The sequence below is a fragment of the Lepisma saccharinum genome, chromosome 1 (assembly GCF_977018435.1).
Source record: "Lepisma saccharinum chromosome 1, izLepSacc3.1, whole genome shotgun sequence".
Classification (NCBI taxonomy): domain Eukaryota; kingdom Metazoa; phylum Arthropoda; class Insecta; order Zygentoma; family Lepismatidae; genus Lepisma; species Lepisma saccharinum.
In genome coordinates this window covers 36863701-36887566 of record NC_139229.1, presented here as the reverse complement: position 1 = coordinate 36887566, position 23866 = coordinate 36863701, and positions in this window count along the sequence as shown.

Sequence of the window (23866 nt, the reverse complement as noted above, 5' to 3'; positions counted from 1 at the left end):
GCAATAAATAAAGAATAAAACCTTTCAGTTTATACATACTGCAGTAATGTGGTTTTATTTCTCTGTGCTGTGAATATTGTCTTTGCCTCACACTATCCCTCTACCTGAGAGGAGTCTGTGTACTTCACCGAGTCTCATCCTTCACCGCTGAGTATTATTAAGTTAATATTAATAGTATAATAATACGACGCGTCTAATTACAAGAACGTATCAAGTTTCCGTTAACAGCAAGAAGCACGTGACATCGCAGTCAGGTCTCTGAAAATCAAGTATACCCGTAGGAACTAGGAAGTCACTGCTACTGTTTCCAGTCAGGTTTTGTACCTGCAGGTGCGCTCGCATATAACAATACACAGGGGTAAGGAAACAGAGGACAACTTAACTTTAAATCTTCCGGTGCACTTTCCGAACACGAGCTTTCATTATAAGGATCCCTTGCTGTCGAAAAGGTCATCGGCCATGAGAAAAGGTGCACCTTGTAAATTCTTAGAAATTCAAGTCTAGGCTAATCTCCCCTTCCCTTTCCAAATGTAGACTTGGTCAGACGACACTGTTATTGTTCAGAGTAGAATAACTGCAGAACGCGTGTTTCGGCATTTACTCTGGAAATTGTAGTGATGAGTTTGGATTTCCTTCCGCACGCGTCGGAAGATCACTGCATTTCACTTAATCGCCTGTTATAGAATGAAAAGACTGGCAAATTTTACTTCTCTCCTTAAGTTTTCTTTACTAATTTATATTTTCTGTGTGAAAGGACAGAAAAAGACGAGACAGACAAGTATCGTCTCGATACACCATCAGTTCTCTGCTGTTTTGGGTTTTAAAACTGTAAGCTCAGGAGTGTATAAACCACTGTGCAACGTGGTGACTTCCTACATATTTGACACCTCGACCTTCTCCAACCATGCACTGTATTTGAAAGTCTACTTTGGACAGCAGGCTGAGATTTCAAAATATCAGTAAAAGGTGAAATAATCGTTTTTACGCCATTTTAAAAGCATAAATGTTTGGTATGTTAAAATATGATAAATATAGCCCCTACAAAATAAAATATACCATATTGCATCGATCACTTGCCTTCGCGATTAATCAAAAAAGGCAGAAAAGTGAAGTAAAATAAACTAAATCCATCATTAGATTATTTCTTTTTAACTCTTTCATTCAAGTAATTCTTCTTTAGTATGCGGCGCTTTTGTTAAAATTATACTACGATTTATAAAATTAATGATGAAATGGTAAATGAGAATACGGGCAACTTTCTTTGCAACACATCGATCATAAAGTTTCAGAAACGTGGATTTTCTCAATTATCTAAGACCTAAAATTTCAGTTTTCCTGTATTAAGCGCCGTTTAATGGAATTATAATTAGTAAATTAATCCCTAATAGAGGCGTCTGGGCCTCCTCTTATACGCCACTGTGGGATATTCTGTGATCTCACGCCTACCTTCAACATTTCTCAAGTGACTAACAGAAATTGGAAAATGCAAGTGCCATCTCTGCATTTAGCGTCTTTTCAGCTCACTCCTATGCCTGAATTCCAACCCTTTTATTTACATGTTGACGTTCCCATATATACGCTCTACATATGGAATCTACAGGGAGGTTATTTCAGTCGTTTACAGCGAGCGTGTCGGCCGCTGAGCGGCCTCTTCATGCAACAGGTCCCTGCAAATTGCGTTACAGGAAGTCCGTAACAGAAGCAGCTTGTTTTGTAATATTTTGACTTTTCACAATTACAATTACAATTACAATTGAAATAAGCACGTGCCTTGTCGCAAGGATGCTGGAAAAGGTGTCCTCCCAAATACAAATATTTCTGGCACCTTATTTCTGACATCTAATCTTAGATTAGACATCGCTACATTAACCTCAGTTGACAGAAAGGGAAGGCAGCATCCCGGCGCATAAGCTCCCCCGATAAGCTGCCGACGCTCTCGCGACAACTGAGGATAAAGTAGCGATGTCTAATCTAAGATTAGATGTCAGAAATAAGGTGCCAGAAATATTTGTAATTGGGAGGACACCTTTTCCAGCATCCTTGCGACAAGGTACGTGCTTATTTCAATTGTAGTCGTAACTGTAATTGTGAAAAGTGGAAACATTACAAGACAGGCTGTTTCTGTTACGGACTTCCTGTAACGCAATTTGCCGGGACCTGTTGCATGAAGGGATCGCTCAGCGGCCGACACGCTCGCGGTAAACGACTGAAATAAGCTCTCTACTTCTCACGTTTACGATCCTTTATATTTTGGTAATAACTAACTAACTAACTCTCTAGCCTTCTTAAACCCGAAGGTTCATGGCTGCAGCAACACAGGCCTTCCATCTTTCCCTATCTTGAGCAAGATCTATATACTCTTTTCAATCCCTACCGATTTCCCTTAGGTCCATCTCAACGTTGTCCCTCCATCTTCGTCTTGGCCTTCCTACGGGTCTCTTACCATCAGGTTTCCCAACAAGAATCCTGTAAACTCCTCTTTCCTCTCCCATTCGTGCCACATGGCCTGCCCACCTAAGTCTTCTTGATTTAATTATTCTAATAATATCTGGACATGAATACAAATTATGTAGTTCTAAATTATGTAACCTTCTCCACTCACCTGTCTCCTCATCCTTTTGACTTTCATGTCTTGCTTGACTTAAGGTCAAAGAAATCAACAGCTGATCGAACAGTTTCTGATTTTATTTACTCCTGGTGATGGACATAGTGTTGGGTTTTGTTACTGATACGTGGGTGACACTAAAAGTTTTTAGATGCGGCAACACTGATTGCAGCAATACATTGTCTGTAGGATATGTTGAAGTTAGTAGTCTGTGAAGTGTGATAATGCTGCAGAATTTATAGTTGTTAATTGTTGTGTGCCAGAAATTAGTCAATTATTGTCGTGTGTGTACAGTAAAATGGATTTAACACGGGAGCACTTCAGAGCAATGATTTTTTACGATTTTCGAGCAGGTTTAACGCAGCAGCAATGTTATGAAAGGCTCCGAAATGCATTTCAGGAGGAAGCCCCATGCCGTGCGACTGTGTTTAATTGGTTTTTAGAATTTCGACGTGGACGTCAGAAACTCAGTGATGAATTACGTGATGGTCATCCTGTGACAGCAACTTCTCAAGAAAACGTCGACAGAGTGCGTCGCGTGATAGAGGAGGATAACCGGGTGACATATGCAGTTATTAGTGCAACACTGGGTATTGGTATGAGTCAGGTTCAAACGATCCTGCATGACCGCCTTGGTGTCAGGAAGCTCTGTGCCAGATGGAACCCCTCACCATCTTACTCAGGAGCAAAAGCAGGCACGGGTCACATGGTGCATGAAAATGCTGGACAAATTTAACCAAGGACAATCAAATGCAGTGTATGACATCGTAACAGGTGACGAAACTTGGGTGTACTGTTATGAACCCGAGAGCAAACGACAGTCGACGCAGTGGATCTTCCCGGATGAAGACCCACCAACAAAAGTCAGGAAGGGACGAAGTGTTGGCAAACAAATGGTTCCCACTTTCTTCAGTCGGACGGGCCATATTGCAACAGTGCCGCTACAGGGACGTCGGACCGTTAATGCTGAATGGTACACTACGGTTTGTTTACTGGAGATCGTACGGAAAGTTTGTGAAAAACGCCCACGAAGTCGCATTATTGTGCATCAAGACAATGCGCGCAGCCATACAGCAGTACGAACAATTGAATTCTTCAAAGCCTCCAACATCGAAGAAATGACTCATCCTCCTTACAGTCCCGACCTCGCCCCTTGTGATTTCTTCCTGTTCCCTAAAATCAAGGATACATTACGAGGTTCTTCATTTCCTACTCTCGAGGAGGCAGTCACCGCCTTCGTTCAGTGCATTCAAGAGGTGCCTGCAGATGTGTGGTCCCAGTGCTTTCACACTTGGTTTGAGCGGATGAACAAGTGTATCAATTGTCATGGAGAATACTTAGAAAAATTATAGCATTCATACTTTTTGTCTCCAGTGTTTTACTTGCGCGTGTCTAAAAACTTTTAGTGTGACCTATCGTACATTGGGTGAATGGTTCTTGTGACAATGATTTGGTGTTCAAAACAATGAAAAAAAATGGAAAGATACAATAAACTTAAGAGCGACGTAAACAAACATTAGTGTCCTCTACAGAAATATTACTTTCAGTGCAGTGCTAATGAGTTTTTTGTGCATATATAGCTGTGATGATAGTGACATTACATCTCAGGACTAAAGTTACATACGGACTGTCTACCACGATATGATTATTCCATTTATGCTTTACACATTACGTTATATTTGGTGTACATTTCAGGAAACACTACCGCTCGCACCCCGTGTGCTTCGCTTTGGCAAGAGGGGGTGTGTGGTGCATGATCGCCTGCCCTAGCTCGGTCAGCAGATGAGAAGGTGTTTGGCCCCGACTTCCGCAAGGACGGAGAATGCTATAGGCAAGAAATCGGGGGAGAATAGTCAGTGGTGCCTGATTGGATTGTGTTGAGACAGGGAGGACGATTCGATTAGTGCGAGCTAGTGTGGAGCGACCGTGCACCATCATCGACAGGTATGTGTTTTCCAAAACAGGGTCCGATTCGTTATTAAATAGCATCATTAGTCCGAATTTCTATCTTTCACCTTTTACTTCCTTTAATTGTATAATTTGACGCAGAGTCACTTGGGTATGGTTCCCGAATATCGCGGGCATCCTCTTTTATATAGACCGTCCCAAGGGGATCTGTATACAATATATTCAATAACTATATATTTTTATACGTAAAAATATATAAATATAACAATAAAATATAATAAGCTATTTAATAACAATTACAATATATATATATATGGGAAGATATTGTAAAAACTGGTTGAAAATCTGCCCACTCCACTCCAAAATAAGTTCCGACGTCCCTGGGTGGAATTGGCACCATTGGTGCGCACGCCTGTGATATCAATTATGGCTGTTCATCAATTTCATTCCGCTGAGGACATGTTACTGCCGTTCGGGAGGATCCCACTTCGACGGTATACATGAAAACATTCTAATAAAAAAAAAAAATGCAACCGAAATTCTTCGGCACGCCACTGCCCACATCCGCACATAATTTAGAAAGAAGACTCTGGCCTGGGGAGCTTGTCCATTTTCCAGGCCCGCATTTTGAGCGAAAATTCCTTCAATGAGTGACTCGAGTCACAGACAACTCAAAGTCTTCTCCCCCCAACCCCCCCTTCCCCCCTCCCCATAAACATACACGGTGCCATGTACTTCGCCTCCGAAGCGCCATTTCCTCGCGCAGCGGCCAAAGAACAGCGGAGAATGCCTCTAACGATATTACACACGGCACGGCCTTCACATTAACACGCCCCAGCACTCATCTCCATTGATTTATAGGTCCTTGTAGTAAAATACAATACATTAGCCGACTAACCCCTGAGAGAACTCATTAAAGCCGTCATTAGTCAACTGACGAAATCTAATTATTTTGTAATGTTTCTTCATTAGCATTTATATGGAGAGGAGAGGAAAGGGCCAAGTACTGTTGGAGGGAATGACTCGAGGGCCTCCACGCTCAAGACAAGTCCGAACTTGCTAAACTCGATAAATCCAGCCCCGGGAAACGACAAATCACAGACAACGTGTCGTCCTTTCCATTAATATTCTTCTCCCGCCATTTTTTTACTCCCTCCATTTTCTTTTCCTCCGTGCATTTCCGCTTTGCGAATCTACCCTTGATGTGTATGATGAGTGATGGTCGCCTTTCTACAAATCATGATTTCCAGTTTCGGCGCTAAGGAAAAAAATTCTCCTCTGGCCTCATAAAAAAAATACACCTCTCTACCTCCCGAAATCTGCTACAGATACACCGAAAAATTATAATTAAAATTAATAGCTGTAGAACTACACGCTCCAAAGGAATGAGGAAACATACCTGCTGGTGTTCTGCATGTACAGTGACTCGCATAAATATTCGGATGTTTTTCATTTTTTAAATATTTTCTAAGCACCTTCAAACATGTAACTATCAATTCATGTGTTTTGATTTTCCTTGATGAAATCTATTTAATTTCAGAAAATTTCTCCCCATCTCAATTTTCAGCTACAGAAAATAGATTATTTGTAATTGTGACGCGTGTGACACTTCTGAGACTTGACTTTAGGATCTTACTCAGTATTTCAGAAAACTCTGAAATACACTGAAACAATTTTATTTTCACAAAACAAACTTTACTCGATATTTAGATGTTTTCCGTTTCTAAAAATATTACTACATACTTTTTTGTTTACATTTTTTGCCTGTGACGGGTGTGACACCATGGACATAATTTACTTCGTAGGATTATAGCATAATGCAAAGGCTACGAAAATTATCATAAATATATTCTTCAAACTAAGGTTTGTTTCAGAAATGAAGAAAGATACTTCAGAGCTTAAGATATATATATAGAAACAATCAATGATACAGCTGGAACGAAATTAATTTAGTTTTCTTATGGTAATGAAACTAAATCCCACTTCTACTATTAAAATTAACAGGTTTGAAACAATATGATATTTAAAAGCCATGAAACGAATGTTTGTATTAATAATTCCAAATTCTGCATAGTTTCCCCCTTTCTTCATATATAATACATTAATAAGTGATACTTTGAATAAAAATAAAGTTTACCCTGTTCGTCCACTTTCACATGAAATAGCTCATAATTGAACTTTTCCTTTCGTAAGACTTGTTACACACACACACACACAATTTAAGTGGGGTCTCGGGTTCGAATCCCGAGGTGGACAAGTGTGTTTCTTGCGACTGTCTCTTCATCAATTTCATCACTCATCCACATTGGCACGATTAGCCAAAAGTGGAAAAAAAATCGACGCTAAATAACAAAATGAATATTAAAATTAAGAGACATTAAAAAAAATAATAATATAATCTTCAGGACTGATTGATTTTACTTCGCTTTTCTGCCACTTTTGGTTAATCGCGAAGATGATGAGTGATGATATGATTAAATTGATGAAGGGACACTCGCAAAGAATACCCATGCCTGGATTCGAACCCGGAACCCCTGGCGCTTTGTTCACCACTCTGCCACGGAGGTCGGCATCTTCAGTATTGTGGATGTATGTGTGTACGAAATGCAATTATGAAGAAATATTATTTAAAATCGGATAATAAAATTAACAATGTTAGTCTTGATATGGCAACAACTTTAATATTTGGACACCTTGAGTAGGTACGTTGCAAATAAACTGCAATTTTGTGGTTAAATCTTGCTAAATTATTTACCCATTCATCCTGCAGTCGTCTTGTAAATCAGCTTTCGCCTTAATTGACATTTTCTCACCCTTTTACCCAACTTGTTTAACTAGGTTGAGATTCGGAGAATGGGGTGCATTTTTCAGAACTCTCAACAAAATACTATTTGTGCTTGTGATCATTGTTTCGATAGAATCTTAAATTACTCCCGATAACCATTGCTTTTCAGCACTGCAATTTTATCTTTAAAGTTGCCTGATAATGTCCGTTGCTCGTCGTGTTTACTATAAAATCAATATTCTCCATTCTAGTAGATGATATGCATCCACAAATCATCACATTACCACCGCCTAACTTGACTCTTGTACTTCTGTTATTTAACGTTGCTTATTTGCCATTTTCTGGCTAATCGCGACGATGAGGATGAACGATGAAATTTATGAAGGTGAGTTTAAGTCCACTTTATGCACAGACAGGCTACTCGGGACTGGACCTACAGTTTAAAGTGGGATCCGAAAATGTGCTAGAAATATTACGTGATTTACAATAGTGATCAAAATTGAATGAAATGATATTTATTAATAAAACTTTTTCCACGGACTAAGAATCAGGACAAACTCTTGCAGACAAGAATTCAATTACATGGCAACATGTGCAAGGGCAAAGTGTTAGTATAACATTCACGCTGACAATCGGACGTTCTATTCAAGAAGAATGTTGACTATAAGATTCTCACACAGTTGAGAAAACAGTTCTAAGAGGTCATTCAACTTTTTTAAATTTCTGAATCTTCCCTTGCACCTTATATTACACCAAAACGTGAATAAATCGATCCGAGGTAAACCTTTCAATATTGATTCTGTAGTTCTCCTGTGTTTTGTTTTCAAGTGTACATTCTGATTTATTACAACTTCTTATTTGTCGCATAATGAACTACTTCAGAACTTAAAAAAATGACAACTACATTTTCATACATTCGTCTATTACAAAATTAAAAATCTCTATCAAAGCGTCCAAAAATATTAATTGGTTATTTTTTGTTATTATCCATATGCATGAATAGTTCAAAACCAGCAAGGCTGAAATAAGGGGGCTCAAACTTTGAAAAAAAAATTAAAAAGAGAAAACCAGTAACAAGAGCTCAAATATTTTCTGCTAAAACTTTGGATGCATAAACAAAATAGAATAGGCCAAGGCCCTTAGGGACTGTAGAGGCCAGGGTTATCTCCCGACTACCAATCTCCCTCCCACAATGCTACCTAGAGGTGTGGAGATCTTCAACCAGTAATGGGGTGGCGTGGGGTCGGCACGCCGAATCCCCTGCAGTTATAGGGGATATCCGTGACCGGGTTACGCTACGCTACTCACTCGTAGCTTCCCAATTTCCTCACGATGGTGGGTTGCCACCGGTCCTATACACTGGCCGAAAACCAAGAGACTGAATGAACCCAGGCGGACTCGAACCCATGCAGTCCAGCAGTCAGAACCCAAAGCACAGCGCCTTAGACCGCACGGAGGAGGACTTTTGGATGTATATCTTCCTTCTAAAAAATACATACCTCGGATATTATGACCCTATCCCGCTAAAAATATCCTATATTTTAAATTATCTTCAAAAGCGAATATCAATTTTTGCCATAAACTTCAACCATTTGCATTAGATATGGTAACAAAAGGTACAGGACATGAAATGTAGCTTGAAATATACTGGAAACTTTTTTTTTACTCCAGCTTTCTGCATTTCTCTTAGCAGGAATGGAAAGGTACCCAAAGTTAACCTCGCTTCCACGTAGGACAAGCACTAGACTCTTTTTTGCGGACTAATGAGGCTTTGGCGTCTGGACTCACAGCCAGTATTATCCTCTGTGTTGTGCGCTGTTCTTTCATCATTATCATATTATCACCATTCATCCTTATCTTTGCAATTAACCAAAAGTAATAGAAAATCTAAGTAAAAGAAAGCGAATCAATCAATAAATTTTTATCAGCCGAGCTATCCAATTTATTGCGACTGTCTGCAAATGCCAAAATTGCTGGAAGCCATGAAACAATTGGTCATTTTTAAACGAAGTCAATTAACAAAAATTATGACTGTTTTGAACTACCCATTGCATATGAGTTGCAAAAACAAACAAAAAAAATGAAAATTTTCAAAAATGGTCAAACAACCAGTGCTGGACCAGTTAGTATGAATTGACCCAAATTTGTGGAACATATTTTGTTGAAATTGAAAATACTATAGACAATAATAAAGTGTCTTCTCTTGGCACTTTTCTAATGTAATTCAAAACAAGCTTGTTATTAATGAACTCGTTTAATCGTTATTCTTTCGTTAATTAGTTCACTGGATGTAATGTATGTAATTGCGATTAAAAATAAAGAACGATGGTAATCACCCAATTCTTTTACCGACACTCATGAAAATTTTCTGGGAGGCAGGAGGTCAAAATCAAGGTCAAGTCACAACAGACAATGATAATTTACTGCAAACAATTGAAAAGGGTAAGATTCTGCAGTCAAGTGGAAAGAAATACGGCGTATCATTAATCACACTAGTTCGTTAACAAAGTAAAATTAGGTACCGATTACGTCCTGCGTAAGAAAAAACCCTGACATTTTCAGAATTTTTTAATCGTTTAAACTGGTTGTATACTCTCTTAAAAAGCGAATGACACGTGTAAATGCTACCACCACCAAATCTAGCACTCCTAACCTATCAAAAAATGTAAAAAAAATACAATCAGCGCCGAACCTAATACACTTAACAAAATAAATTAATATATTCACTCATCACAATCAAACCCCAACATTCATAACCTAACAACGTAAAAGTATTAACACCATTAAATCTAACACTTCTAACGAAAAAAAATCGATTATATCTAAAAGAAAAACCAGTCAACCCGCCTTGAAAATATCAACTTTCCGCTATGAGTCAAGTGGCACACGAATGACGTACCATTTTCATTATTTTTTTTATTTAGACAACTGGTTGTATGCACACTCAAAAGCAAAAGCAAAAAACATTTTAAATTCGATAATTTCGTGTCTTATGTAACAAAATTTGTTTCACCAAGTTTGATTCCAATATCACTACATCCACCTCCGTGGCGGAGTGGTTATGACAAAGCGCTACGCCGCCAGGGGGCACGGCTTCGAATCCCGACCTGGGCATACTAGGTGTTCTTTGATAGTGTCGCTTCATCAATTTCATATCATTACTCATCGTCGTGATTAGCAAAAAGTGGCAGAAAAGAGCCTCTACATAAAAATCAAATCAATCCAATATCACCGCATCAAACCACACGTTGCTTCACTGTAACATATCTCCGCGAACTGAAAGCAGAGACAACTTCATAAACATAATAATCTTCATCAACCACGCAAAATTTTCTACTTTTTAGTAGGGTACCGTACAAGAGGTGAAGGGTATAGAAATGAATGAAAGGGTACTCGTGAAAAGAAATATGGTGCATTCTATCCAGCGAACTTCGGTGGCAAGATCGTAAGTAAACAATTAAACGCAGTCTGCCGTCATGGCTAGGTCGAGAGAACCTGAACTAATTTCATCTTACATCAATAAATACAATACATTCAACACTAACGTAACCAGAAACCACGATGTACCAGGGGAACAGTGAGATGTCAAACAATTTCAAGCACAGAGTACATACCTTTAGCTTAAAGACAGGTTCCGAACGGAAGTTGACCCTTCTCGAAGTAGCAGCTTGCGATTGACGAGCGTACGTACATAACCCTGTTCACGTTCTGTTAAGTGTTGCACGATAGCTTCGTCACTCGCTCTCAGCCTTTCTTCGTCAGTTTTGTGTATTCTATCAACTCGTTAAGACTTTTCGATGTCCCTTCAACAAATAACTTTATATTTTCCTGTCTCGCATGCAATAGACCGTGCCACTTTACGTTCATTTCAACCACCATAATACCTACGTAAGTATTTCCGGAACTACTTACAGCATATTGGGAAAGAAACTAAAAATTAGCATATTTATTAAACAAATCATAATTCGTATGTAGCATGTGTTTTATATTTAAAATATTATTAAGGCAACCATTTTAGCACAAAATATGCAACATTTAAACATACAGCTTACAGGTGTTCGTCATGATCAAAGGAATTAATTTTTAAACATGGCACCAGAGTGTATGATTCGACGGTGACAAGGTTGTTCTATGAAACGATTGAACTGTACATATGCATTACGTCATTTCCTGCTGTTCCACAGTTATTTCGAGTTTGCCTCAACCCGTTCGCATAGTTAACGAACCCTATATACGATGAGGGTGGAATTGGTGGGCTCGCAAGTTTGTGAAGTTTTTTTAATAATTTATGCAATTAATTTGTCGAACACTCAATTCCATGCTACATCTCTTGCCAGGAGGCGCGCTGCATTAGCCAAGCCCTGAACGTTGTTACGACCTTACTTATTTTGTAACTTTGCAATGCCGTGTTAAAAAGAAAAATTGATATAGTGTTACCTCAAGTCATTGTTAATGTCCGTGATACTACATGTTGTGACGCATATATGAACGCGCCAATCAAGGCGTTGTTGAACTAATGTATTCACCTTTCTGTAACTATCAAATGAAGACAGCTCGCTTAAGACAACGAGCATTTATTATGATGTAAAGTAGTTGTATTTACAATATAACCAGTGCGAGAAAGGAAGAGCTCCCCTCATGCAGATTTGCCTACACTTAAAACTTGCTCAACATGCCCATATGAGTTTTTTGCTCAAGTGTGGAACCCTGTCTAATCCAAGATTTTTGTAAAAATGCCCTCAAATATTTTCTGAGAAAGGAAGAGCCCCCCTCAGGCAGATTTGCCTACACTTAAAACAAGCTCAACATGCCCAAATGAGTTTTTTGCTCAAGTGTGGAACCCTGTCTAATCCAAGATTTTTGTAAAAATGCCCGAAACTACAGTGTACAAATGATGAGCCCCCTCAGATTGATTTGCCTACACTTATAAAAGGCACTTCTGTGAGATTGTTGTCCATAAATTTGTTAAAAATATGCCCCTCTTGATATTTTTTTTGCCCACACCTAAAACTAAGCCACACACACACACACCTACACACCCACACACACACACACACACGTACGTTGAAACGTTTATATAGAAACAAAGGGCATTGATTGCCACTTTTCAGACAAGTTTTAAATTCCATACAAATACAGAGTTGATACTGTCATGGCATATTGATGAAATAACATCTAGACACTCAATAGATGTGAAGAATTAATTATACCCTAACTGATAGTCCCTATCTCAGAGCTGTGCTCTGTACAAATCCCACACAGACACAGGAACTGTTATGAAGAAATGAAATATTAATATCCCTATCTACACAGACACAGAGCCTTGCTGAGCATGAAACTGTTATGTAAATTGTTAGATGTGAAGAATAAATTTCACAGAGCTGTTATGGATATGGAGGTGAAGAATTGAATGAAATAATATTTATACCCATCTACTCTGTCTCTAACAAAGCTATGTTGCTGTACAAATCCCACACAGACACACAGCTGAGCATGGAACTGTTAAGGAATTGTTAGATGTGAAGAATAAATTTCACAGAGCTGTTATGGATATGGAGGTGAAGAATTGAAAGAAATAATATTTATACCCATCTACTCTGTCTCTAACAAAGCTATGTTGCTGTACAAATCCCACACAGACACAGAGCTGAGCATGGAACTGTTGTGGAATTGTTAGATGAGATTTGTTTGTAAAGAATGAAATTTAAATCTATACTTAATATTCCTATCATGTAACAGAGCTGTGCTTGCCTCACACAGACACAGAGCTGAGCATGGAACTGTTATGGAACTGTTAGATGAGATTTGTTTGTGAAGAATGAAATAATTTTTAAATTTATACTTAATATCCCTATCTCTAACAGTTTTGCTCTACATAGACACAGAGCTAAGCATGGAACTGTTATGGAATTACACAGAGATGTTATGGATATGGATGTGAAGAATTGAATATTCTGTCTCTAACAGAGCTGTGTTGTTTTGATGTCATTAGGTACAAATCCCCACATAGACACAGAGCTGAGCATGGAACTGTTATGGAATTGTTAGATGAGATTTGTTTGTGAAGATCTTTAACAGAGCTGTGCTTGCCTCACACAGACACAGAGCTAAGCATGGAACTGTTATGGAATTACACAGAGATGTTATGGATATGGACGTGAAGAATTGAATATTCTGTCTCTAACAGAGCTGTGTTGTTTTGGTGTTATTAGGTACAAATCCCCACACAGACACAGAGCTGAGCATGGAACTGTTATGGAATTGATAGATGAGATTTGTTTGTGAAGATCTTTAACAGAGCTGTGCTTGCCTCACACAGATACAGAGCTGAGCATGGAATTGTTATGGAATTACACAGAGATGTTATGGATATGGATGTGAAGAATTGAATATTCTGTCTCTAACAGAGCTGTGTTGTTTTGATGTTATTAGGTACAAATCCCCACACAGACACAGAGCTGAGCATGGAACTGTTATGGAATTGTTAGATGAGATTTGTTTGTGAAGATCTTTAACAGAGCTGTGCTTGCCTCACACAGACACAGAGCTGAGCATGGAACTGTTATGGAATTGTTAGATGAGATTTGTTTGTGAAGAATGAAATAATTTTTAAATTTATACTTAATATCCCTATCTCTAACAGAGCTGTGCTGTTTTGCTCTACATAGACACAGAGCTGAGCATGGAACTGTTATGGAATTGTGAAGAATTGAATATTCTGTCTCTAACAGAGCTGTGTTGTTTTGATGTTATTAGGTACAAATCCCCACACAGACACAGAGCTGAGCATGGAATTGTTAGATGAGATTTGTTTGTGAAGAATGAAATAATTTCTAGATGTTTCAATACTCAATATCCCTATCTCTAACAGAGCTGTGCTTGCCTCACACAGACACAGAGCTGTTATGGATATAAATGTGAAGAATTAAATGTCTCTAACAGAGCTATGCTGTACTGATGTTATTAGGTACAAATCCTCGCACAGACACAGAGCTGAGCATGGAATTGTTAGATGAGTTTTGTTTGTGAAGAATGAAATAATTTCTAGATGTTTCAATAATAATATAATTAAATCTATACTCAATAGCCCTATCTCTAACAGAGCTGTGCTGTACTGACACATATATACAGAGATGTTATGGATAAAAATGTGAAGAATTAAATGTCTCTAACAGAGCTGTGCTGTACTGATGTTATTAGGTACAAATCCCCGCACAGACACAGAGCTGAGCATGGAATTGTTATGGAATTGTTAGATGATATTTGTTTGAAGAATAATTTCTAGATGTTTCAATAATTAAATCTATACTCAATATCCCTATCTCTAACAGAGCTGTGCTGTACTGATGTTATTAAGTACAAATCCCAGCACAGACACAGAGCTGAGCATGGAATTGTTATGGAATTGTTAGGAAGAATAATTTCTAGATGTTTCAATAATAATATAATTAAATCTATACTCTAACAGAGCTGTGCTGTACTGATGTTATTAGGTACAAATCCCTGCACAGACACAGAGCTGAAAAGATGAGCAACAGAGCTGAGCATGGAATTGTTAGATGATATTTGTTTGAAGAATAATTTCTAGATGTTTCAATAATAATATAATTAAATCTATACTCTAACAGAGCTGTGCTGTACTGATGTTATTAGGTACAAATCCCTGTACAGACACAGAGCTGAAAAGATGAGCAACAGAGTTGTGCTGTACTGATGTTTATCCCCGCACAGACACAGAGCTGAGCGGAACTGTTATAGAATTGTTAGATGAGATTGTTTGTGAAGAGATGTTTCAATAATAATATAAATCTATACTCTAACAGAGCAATGCTGTACTGATGTTATTAAGTACAAATCCCTGCACAGACACAGAAAATGGATCTAGATATAATAATTCTATACTCAATAATAGCTATACTTAGGTACAAATCCCCGCACAGACACATGTTTCAATAGATATTAATTAACAGAGCTGTGCTGTACTGATGTTGCTCAGACACATAGGAGCATAGAACTGTTATGAATAAGATTGAAGAATAAAATAATTTCTATATCAATAGTCTATACTTATTATCCCTATCCCTGTGCCACTGTAATTAGGTACAAATCCTTGATATTTGTTAGATGCAATCCTAACTGAGCTGTGCTGATATTATTAGGCACTATGAAAATTCTCACAGAGCTGTACAGGAACAGGTTTCAAATCTCACAGACACAGAGCTGTACAGCTTGGAACTGATGGGGAACAAGGTTTCAAATCTCACAGACACAGAGCCTTGCTGATATTTCTACAACATGGAACTGTTATGGGCAGGAATTGTTAGATGCACTCAATATTCCTATCTATTATAAACACAGAGCTGTTATGGATATGGAGGTGAAGAATTGAATGAATCTCTAACAAAGCTATGTTGCTGTACAAATCCCACACAGACACAGAGCTGAGCATGGAACTGTTATGGAATTGTTAGATAAGATTTGTTTGTGAAGAATGAAATAATTTTTAAATTTATATAATATCCCTATCTCTAACAGAGCTGTGCTTGCCTCACACAGACACAGAGCTGAGCATGGAACTGTTATGGAATTGTAAGATGAGATTTGTTTGTGAAGAATGAAATAATTTTTAAATTTATAAAATATACCTATCTCTAACAGAGCTGTGCTGTTTTGCTCTACATAAACACAGAGCTGAGCATGGAACTGTTATGGAATTACACAGAGATGTTATAGATATGGAATTGAATATTCTGTCTCTAACAGAGCTGTGTTGTTTTGATGTTATTAGGTACAAATCCCCACACAGAGACAGAGCTGAGCTTGAGAAGAATAAAATAATTTCTAGATGTTTCAATACTCAATATCCCTATCTCTAACAGAGCTGTGCTTGCTTCACACAGACACAGAGCTGAGCATGGAACTGTTATGGAATTGTTAGATAAGATTTGTTTGTGAAGAATGAAATAATTTTTAAATTTATATAATATCCCTATCTCTAACAGAGCTGTGCTTGCCTCACACAGACACAGAGCTGAGCATGGAACTGTTATGGAATTGTTAGATGAGATTTGTTTGTGAAGAATGAAATAATTTTTGATATTTCCAGATACATCAAATCCAAATCTCTTGTTCCTGAATTTAAATTGAAATTCTCAAAATTGTAAAGTGTATTGTGTGCTCCATGATGCTCACATAATTTGTGGAGAGGCATTTTATGGCCTATTTCTGGTGCATAGGGTCTAGCTCCTGGTCTAGAAAATTACAAAATATGGCCTTGCAATCTAAATTATAGAGAGCAATTACACAAATATTTCCAATCAATTTTGTTTGGAAATGTTGATGACTGTTCAGAACAAGTATGAGAGAAATATTTCATGTTATATTCTTTATGGCATTTAGGGCATATTTTTGTGGGAGTTCTGCATTTGTCTGGATTACAAATCTTTTGATGCTTAGCCCAATTGGGGCTGGATATATTCTTATTGCATTGATTACAATATTTTTGATTTGGCATTTTTGTTGTTGTTTATTATATACAATTTCCTGGGGTCCAAATCAAAATTCTATGCTTAATAAAAAATATCAGTTGGGTTCAGCAGTGTGATTTGTATATTTTGTGTGTGTGTATGTGTGTATGTGTGTTAATATTTTTGGCTTTGGTATTTATATAAAATTTCTTGGGGTCCAAATCAAAACTTTATACTTAATAAACCTATGACAGGTTGTCAAAAATTCTGTATATTAAATCAAATAGATTTGTAATTCAATTTATACAAATCTGCAATATTTTTGTGTTTAAAAAATATGAGCAGCACTGCAACAACACATCTGTACTCTTCAACAACTTTTTCAATACTGGCTGATATGCAATGCAAAATCTCTTTATATACCCTAAGCACGGACCGCATTGAAAACATCTGAAACAATAAGCCAATCAGAATTTAACACGTCATCACATTATGTCATAAGCAACCAATCAGAAAACAACACGTGTCTAATGCATAATATTGGGTAATAATTTGTTGCAAAACATAATGCAACAGAAATAAAGCAGAAATAGGCCACAAGTGGACCGGAAGTAGGCAAACCGGAAGTGGACCGGAAGTGAACCGGAAGTGGACCGGAAGTGGACCGGAAGTGGACCGGAAGTAAATATGTGTGTGTGTGGGTGGGTGTGGGTGTGTGTGTGTGTGTGTGTGTGTGTGTGTGTGTGTGTGTGTGTGTTAATACGTTTGGCCTAGTTTTAGGTGTGGGCAAAAAAAATATCAAGAGGGGCATATTTTTAACAAATTTATGGACAACAATCTCACAGAAGTGCCTTTTATAAGTGTAGGCAAATCAATCTGAGAGGGCTCATCATTTCACGGGAACTTCCCGAGGGCATTTTTACAAAAATCTTGGATTAGACGGGGTTCCACACTTGAGCAAAAAGCTCTTATGGGCATGTTGAGCCTGTTTTAAGTGTAGCCAAATCTGCATGAGGGGAGCTCTTCCTTTCTCAGAAAATATTTGAGGGCATTTTTACAAAAATCTTGGATTAGGCAGGGTTCCACACTTGAGCAAAAAGCTCATATGGGCATGTTGAGCAAGTTTTAAGTGTAGCCAAATCTGCATGAGGAGAGCTCTTCCTTTCTCGCACTGGTTATATTGTAAATACAACTACTATGTAAATATAGATTTGCCAATCGGTGGCTCAGTCGGTAACGCGTCTGACTACCATGCTCAAGGTCCCGGGTTCGATCCCCGGCCGGTTCAAATCCGGGAACTTTTCTAACGGTGAAAGCGGCCCCGGCGCCCACCCAGCGTCGAATAACATGGGTACCTGGGGGAAACCCTGGGGGGTAAAGGCGGTCAGGGGCGTGATGCTGATCACATCACCCCCACTCACGACCGGATCAAGAAAGTGTGGGGCGTTACCCCCACACCCCCTATACGCCTTCATGGCGTGGTGCTATGCACAGGGGAACACTTTACCTTTTTTTTTTACCAATCAAAGATTATCCATGTTTGATGAACTAATCTAATTGTAATTAAATAATGGCGGAACATTTAAATTTGTATATTTCCAAAATGTAAGATTTTAGCAACGTTAAAGAAATAATTGTTAACTCAAATGAATATGTAAACTTTCTTTGTAAATTATTAATTGCCAAACTATGTATTTTTCAAATATTTTTCTGTTGTAATTTAGAGTATTGTAATAAGAAATTACCTAAAGACAGGTGTTCGAGGCTGGAACTTTGGGTATAAATACGAAGGAATTTGGTCCGTAAGGAGGTCTGTTCTGGTGTCAGTCTAGGTAGAAGTGAATGGGTGCAAGCCGCTCTTCTTTAAAGACCTAGACTGGCCAAATAGGAACGGTCTAATCTAGGAAGAAGTGAATAGGTGTATGCCGCTCTTCTGTAAAACCTAGGTTAGCCGAATGGGATATAAGTTCCAATTTAGGAAGAAGTGAATAGGTGCAAGCCGCTCTTCTGTAAAAACCTAAATTGGCAATCTCGGGTGATAACTCCAAGTCTAGGAAGAAGTGAATAGGTGTATGCCGCTCTTCTGTAAAACCTAGGTTTGGGCCACCCTAGTTTGACCTTTCTAGTAAGTTCGAAATTATCTATTAACAATTGACCTCCAAGTTCCAGTTACGAGTTACCTAACCACTGGCTGTAAATACTCAAGCAGTAAATAAACTTTTCATTAAAACTTCACGACGTTGGTTGGATTTGTTCTGCACCTACCCTGAAGATAGGTTTCAGTGTAGACCCTTAGAGACTCCATGCTCCCGACTATAGGAGTAAAGGGTGAGGAAAGTTGCTAGGAACGTAACAGATCCTTTTTGGCGCCCAACGTGGGGCTCGACAGTATAGAACTTCAACCACCGACGTTGGACACTTAACAGATTCTTCTTGGCGTACAACGTAGAGGGTCCACAGTTGAAGAATCCCGCCCGACGAATATTACGGAAGAGGTCCTCGTTAGAAGCGAAGTTGCAGTAGCGCCGTAGAAGCTGAAGAATCCTGACCGCTGCAGTTGAAGAAGATGACCAACGACGAGTAGAAGATTACTATAAGAAGCAATAACTTAAAGACTTCATTAGTTTGAATAAATTCTTCAAGAAAAAGGGTTTACATTTTAAAAGTGTGAAAACTCAAATATTAGTATTTAGTCATGTCTAAAAGGTATTTAAGGGGGGAACAAAGAAAATTAAACATGGCGACCTTTAAGTGCTGCACTGATGACTCCAAGTCCAAAGAAGGAACTGTCAAATGTCAAGAATGCGAGTGTTTGTTCCACTTGAGTTGTTTGAATATGGATGCCACGAATGAAGATGTTGATAGAACTAGTTTTAAATGCCAAGGTTGTCAAAACAAATCTGAATCTGCGAACCAAATGATAGATTTATTGAAAACGTGGAGACAAGAAGATGAAGAAAAGAGACAGAAAGAAAGACAAGAAGATGAAGAGAAAAGACAGAAAGATGAAGATAAGAGACAGAAAGAAAGACAAGAAGATGAAGAGAAGAGACAAAAAGAAAGAGAAGAAGATAGTAAAAAGATGAGAGAATTAATAGAGGAAGTAAGATTAGAGTGTAAGATCAATAAGAATGAGTTACAAAAAACTGTAGAAGAATGCCAAAAGGGAATGAGGGCCGAAATGTAAGAATTTAAACAAGTAATGAGTCAAGAAGTGAAAGATCAGATGGAAGCAACCCAGAAAGCCTTATTGGAAGAAATAGATGAAGAAAAAAGTCAGAGGAAAACAAAAGAAACGGAATTAACAAGCTTATTTGAAAGTTTAAGGCTTGAAACTACCAAGAGCTTGATGGAAGAAAAACTGCAAAGAAGAAAGGAAATGGAAGACGAAATAAAGGAAGTACAATGGCAATTTCACAAAACTTCTAGTGAAATAGATTCTTTGGCCATGAAATTTCAGAGGTCACTTGGATTAACGTTAGAAGAATACTGCTGGGAAGTCTATGGAAACTACTGCAATCTGGTGGAAGTAGTAAATCAGGGTGAAGTCTTGCATTTGATAATCAGCCAACTTCCGGTGAAAGTTCGACAACTAGTATTGACTCGAGATCCAAAAACCATGGAACAACTAGCAAATTATCTTAGTCGATATGAAGCTTCCGAACAACTGGAGATAAGTAGGGGAGATAACCCCAAGGTGGAAGACAGAAGGCCGTTTCAACCCAGAGTTAGGCAGACTAATATAGTCTCGTCTAGATTTAACAACGAAAGTGAAGGAGCGACCAGAACACCTCAGAATCCTAATAGGAACAATAATAGAAACCAGAGGGGTTACCAAGGGCGGAATTTCTATAGCAACGGCAATAGAAGTCAACCATATAGACGACTATGGAACCAATCCCGTTTCCCCAACAACCACTTCAATAGAAATTCTAATACAAAGGAAATCTCCTGCCAAACTGAAGAAGTCCCAACTGAGTTAAATCCTGTCGCTCCAGCTTGGGAAGGTTCAATGCTCCCAAATCAAAATTTAAACCAACCCTCGTTGTAAATGAAGCTCTCTCATTTACAACGGAAGGGAAAACTGCATCGGAGAAAAATGAGAGTACCGACAATTTCCTCACCGAAGATTTTTTAGAAGTATTGCATTTAGAATTAGAAATCGAAAATGAGGAATGGGAAAAAATAGAAAAACCTGAACATAGGGGAATATTGTTGTCCAAGAAACCAGAAATTATCGCCCAAATTTTAGGATTAAAAATTAAGTGCACTATAGATACAGGGAGTGAATGCACTATAATGAAATATAAAATTTGGCTTAAGTTACGGGACAGGTTACCCGGACTTAAACTTCAGAAATGTCCCGGAGTGAAACTACGAGATTTTACTGGAAAGGAAGGTTCTAGAATAGTAGGATGTAGAAGAATTCACTTTGAAATGGGGGGATGTGTATTTGAAGATTTGGTCTATGTAAGTCGGAATTTAGATGCTGACTTATTAATGGGCTACCCATTTTTGGAGAAATATCAAGCAAATTTAGATACAAAAAACCAAAGACTGTATTTAATGAAAGAAGGACTGCTGGTGGAAGAAGAATTATTAGGAAGAAATACCTTGACGGGAAAAAATACGTCGGACTTTGAAAACTGTATTAGTCAAGTAATCATTGATGCCTGGATGGCCAATGAAGAAGAAATAAGACAGAAAGCCTATTCTCCTGAGATACTCAGCTTTGAAAGGAGAGAAGAATTGTTGCAGTTATTATTGGAATACCAGGAGATTTTTTCCTGCAAACCGGGACTAGCAAAAAATGCTAAATGTACAATACCTCTGACGTCCCAGGAACCAGTATATTCTAGTCCGTATCCCATTCCGATGGCAAAAAGAGAGAAGTTGGAAGAAGAATTGGAAGTATGGAAGGAGTGGGGTGTAATTCGGCAATGTCAGTCTCCATATCTAAACCCTTTGCTGGTGGTCAATAAACCTGATGGTTCGGTGAGACCGTGTATTGATTTCCGAAAGTTGAACAAGTTGATAATAACTCCAAGAAACACGGTACCAGTTTTACAGGAAGCCTTACAAAAATTCAGAGGAAAAAAGTATTTTAGTTGCCTAGACTTAGCTTCCGGATATCTTCAAACCCCTATAGACGACAGACATCAAGAATATACAGCCTTCTCATATAAAGGACGTTCCTGGTGTTTTACGAGAATGCCTTTTGGTTTATCGAACGCTGTGGCTGTATTTATGCATGCCATGCAATCTTTGTTTGAACCTCACACTGAAGAGTTCCTAACCATCTACATAGATGACCTGCTGATCTTTGATGAAACTCTGGAAAATCATTTCCAGCACATAAAGTGGGTTTTATCCAAGCTAAAGGCCGAAGGATTTACAGTAAAACTGAAAAAATGCCAATGGGTGAAATCAGAGATTAAGTATCTTGGCCATATTATATCTGGAAGTTGGGTTCGAGTCGACCCTAAAAAGGATGAAGCTATCTTAAAATTTCCTAGACCTCGAAGTAAAAAGGATCTTCAACAGTTCTTAGAGTTATTAAACTGGAGAAGAAGGTTCGTAAAGGATCTGTCTCGAAAGACAGCAAACTTGGAGAAATTATTAGTAAAAAATGTCAAATGGGAATGGACTAACGAAAATGAAGCTAGTTTTCTAATTCTGAAGAAGGAGTTAGTCCAATTACCTGCCCTAGCGCAGCCTGATTTCACCAAGCCTTTCTGCCTGCTATGTGACGCGTCCCTGACTGGATTAGGAGCAGTGTTGTTCCAAGGGAAAGTAGAACAAACTCCGGACTTAGAAGACATCGCCATTGTACAGTATGCCAGTCGGAAACTAAAGGGATATGAAAGAAACTATACCGTGCAAGAATTAGAATGTTTAGCAGTACTTTTCGGAATAGACCATTTCAAAGTCTACTTGTATGGCACCAAGTTCTACGTTTATACTGACCATAAAAATTTGATATGGCTAGAGAATAGCCGTGACTGGAGTGCTAGGTTAACCCGTTGGGCCTTAAAACTTCAGCAATTTAACTTCTCCATTTTTCATATTAGTGGAAAGCAAAATGGGATAGCCGACGTCCTAAGTAGATATCCTCAAGCAGAAAATTTCCTGCATAACGATCCTGAAAATGAAGTCACTTACTCAGTGGGATTGACGAGAACACCCAGTTTAGCAGGAGAAGAACTGCGAGAGTGGCGGAACGCCCAACTTCAAGATGAATGGTGCCGTAACATCTCTGAAGACGTTCTATTGCAACCTGATTCCGGTTACCTGCTACATGAATGCTTGTTGTTTTACAAGGATCAGAAGGGACGAGGAACTTACCGATTACTAGTTCCAGACATTTTAGTTCCTAAGGTAATGGTCGCCGAGCACGACGAAGCGGGACATTTCGGGTTCACCAAAACGTATAAAAGACTAAGACTTCATTTCATTTGGCCGAAAATGAAGGAGAAGATTGCGCAATATGTGCGGGAATGTTTGGTATGCTCCCGAAACAAACCGGACAGGAAAGGGATCTGTAGACAACAATTTAGCATTATGAACAAACTTCCCCATGAAGTATTGTCTATTGACATAGTGGGAAAGCTACCTAGATCCGGGACTTTTAACTTTATCCTCACCATGGTGGATGTAGGCAGTCGATACGCTATAGCTTACCCTTTAAGGACTGCTAAAACTGAAGAAGTAAAAAATAAACTTGAACAAGGATATATGGCTCATTATCCTAAACCCAAATATGTTTTATCAGACAGAGGGACTCAATTTACTTCCCATAAGTGGGCTAATTTCTTAAAGAAACGGGATAATTCAGTGGTTCACCACTCCCTATCATCCTGCAAGTAATCCCGCAGAAAGGGTAAACCAAGAAATCGTAAGGTTGCTGAGGACTTTCTGCTCGAAGCAACATGATTCTTGGCACAAATACGTAAATAAAGTATGCTGGCTGATTAATTATTCGGTATCCGAAGCTACAGGATACGCCCCAGCTGAACTATTTTATAACAAGCCAGTACCTTCTAATTTATTGAAGCATTTAGAATGGCCCGAAGGAGACGAAGGAAAGATCAAATGGGAAAC